This window comes from Danio rerio, chromosome 16, assembly GCF_049306965.1.
Source record: "Danio rerio strain Tuebingen ecotype United States chromosome 16, GRCz12tu, whole genome shotgun sequence".
In the NCBI taxonomy this organism is placed as follows: domain Eukaryota; kingdom Metazoa; phylum Chordata; class Actinopteri; order Cypriniformes; family Danionidae; genus Danio; species Danio rerio.
In genome coordinates this window covers 127,501-130,137 of record NC_133191.1, presented here as the reverse complement: position 1 = coordinate 130,137, position 2,637 = coordinate 127,501, and the positions used below count along the sequence as shown (strand labels likewise).

At 44.4% G+C, this 2,637-nt stretch overlaps 1 long non-coding RNA gene across 3 annotated transcripts in view; it reads right to left on the bottom strand.

Moving 5' to 3' along the window:
* Nucleotides 1-382: 382 nt before the first annotated feature.
* Nucleotides 383-2,637, bottom strand: part of LOC141378125 (uncharacterized) — a 37,570-nt gene continuing 35,315 nt past the window's right edge. For all 3 annotated transcript variants that reach the window (XR_012391860.1, XR_012391861.1, XR_012391863.1), the window contains one exon: nt 383-1,137. This is a non-coding gene — a long non-coding RNA (uncharacterized lncRNA). The remainder of the gene's footprint in view (nt 1,138-2,637) is intronic.

Sequence of the window (2,637 nt, the reverse complement as noted above, 5' to 3'; positions counted from 1 at the left end):
ACTTAATGCTGGCGGTGCTGCTCGGCTGGGAACCCAATCAAAGCTAACACGGCTTGGAGGACAGATTGATTCACACACACACACACACACACACACACACACACACACACACACACACACACACACACACACACACACACACACACACACACAGAGAGCGGAGCAGGAGGACTCAGGACAGTGGAGCTGTGAACGGCACATGTTCAGCTGTGTTTATCTCCATATCGATGCTCATCAGGATGCACTAAAGCTCTTGTGTTTGGGGAGCTGTCAGCGCTGCATGATATTGGAGAAATCCGACATTGTGATCTTGTGTTCTGCTGTGATATATATAGTAATCAGTGCCTCTGCATCAACTACAGTAAATGACAAACAAAACACATGAATGAACAGTCCTTTATGCTTTTAGTGAGTTCAGTAGAGTTCAAGTGCAGAAATCAACAATCAGATGCAGAATATCCCGGTCATCATAACTAATAATCAAACAGACCATTATCTGTTGATCTGCAGTAAACAATCTGATGTGTGATCATGTGACTGTTGCAGTGTCCCTGCTCAAACATACACTGTTCTGCCCTCGCTGCTCCGCTGTTTGTTAAAATACAAATCTGCAAACTCATACAGCTACAATGAGGAAAACATGAAATAAAAAACAACATTTTACATTTGATGGAAGAATTACAGTGCAAATACATGGAGATCCACTTCTTCACGAGTCTCTCATCATATATATGTACTGAAAGACTGAACACATATACTCTACACAAACTACTGAATATAACTCATAGAAACATCTGCATATTATCAACAATATCACCGACATTAATACACACACACACACACACACACACACACACGGTTCACCTGCTGCTCTCTCTCTCCACCACTGCACAGGTCAGAGGTCAGCTTTGAGCATCAGGCCAAAGGTCGCAGGTCAACGTGCCTCATTTGCAAGAGTAATGCTCTGTGTGTGTGTGTGTGTGTGTGTGTGTGTGTGTGTGTGTGTGTGTGTGTCTCTCGAGCAGCAGTAGGTGTTGTTCTGCTGCTGATGCTGTAGTTCTGGCTCCTCTGGAGGTCTGCTGCTTCTCCTCTTCGGCTGGTTTTAGGCAGTGACGGATGTTCAACACACAGCCGTTTCTGAAGGAGAAAACAGAGAAGATCCGACTTTACCATTGTATCAGCATGGAGTGTGGTGTGTGTGTGTGTGTGTGTGTGTTTGCTCATCAGTGAAATCCTTCATCTTAACAAGCGGACAGTGCTGATGTGAAGCTCAACTCTCATCCTGAATCAATCACAGCGTCCTCCACACACATAATGAGCGCTGAGGTCTCACAGATCCAGCATTTCACACACACACACACACACACACACACACACACACACACACACACACACTCCTGCTTCAGAAACACAGAGCTGAGTGAGCCGCCGCCGCCGCTCCTGACTGATCCTGTAAATCTCAGAGTAAATAAAGGATGTGATGTGAGCTGTGCACTTTATCAGCGTCAGACGCGCTCATCAGGTATTCAGGCCCAGTCTGATTCCTCTCCAAATGCAATTAAGCAAGAGCCTTTCAGGATAAAGTGAGCTTGTTAATAAGTTCAGCCAGTGATGAGAAACAGCCTTTCAGTCAGGACATATGAGCAGTCTGATAACAGATCAGCACCAGCCAACCTGTGAACATGGAGCTGGAGCTGCTCTCATCACAGGCACAAACCTGGGCTCCGACATCAGGGATCTCCACCACACATGAACACACGTGATTAAATATGGTATCACAGCCATGTTGATTCATAATCACAGAGTTTAAGGAAAGTCTTCACGCTGAGACGAGGAAAACTAAAGCTGTTCCAGGATCAGACAGCTGGAGCAGTGACTCACAGACTCAAGCCAAACAGGTCTGTGTACGACTTCCATTCATTCATTTTCTTTGTTAATCAGAGGTCACCACAGCAGAATGAACCGCCAACTTCCATATGCAGCATATGTTTTATGTAGCGGATGCCCTTCCAGCTGCAACCCATCACTGGGAAACACACATACACACTCATACACACTCATACACAACAATTTAGTTGATCAGTTCCCCTATAGCGCATGTGTTTGTACTGAAACCGGAACACCTGGAGGAAACCCACGCCAACACGAGGAGAACATGCAAACTCCACACAGAAACACCAACTGACCCAGCCGGGACTCAAACCAGAGACCTTCTTGCTGTAAGGTAACAGCACTACTTACTGCGCCACCGCGTGTGTAAGACTTCTGGACTTCAATTCAGTTCAGCTCAAGATTATCAACTCCTTAAGTAATATTTACCTTTCAGTTTGCCATCAGAACTAACCACTGGTGTACAATGACTGGCCTAATTACCATAACCTAATTAACCAAATTAACATTAAGCCTTTAATTTAGTGTACTTTATCCTACTTGTTACATGGCTACGAGTCAAAACATAAAAATTAGACTCAAAACATTGATCTGAACTGGACTAGTTTAATAATTCTTTACTTAAACACAAAGCTGACAGAAACAGCTGATGGAGTATACACTAACCTGCACATTACTCAGACACTAGATGGAGACAGAAACAGCTGATGGAGTATACACTAACCTGCACATTATTCAGACACTAGA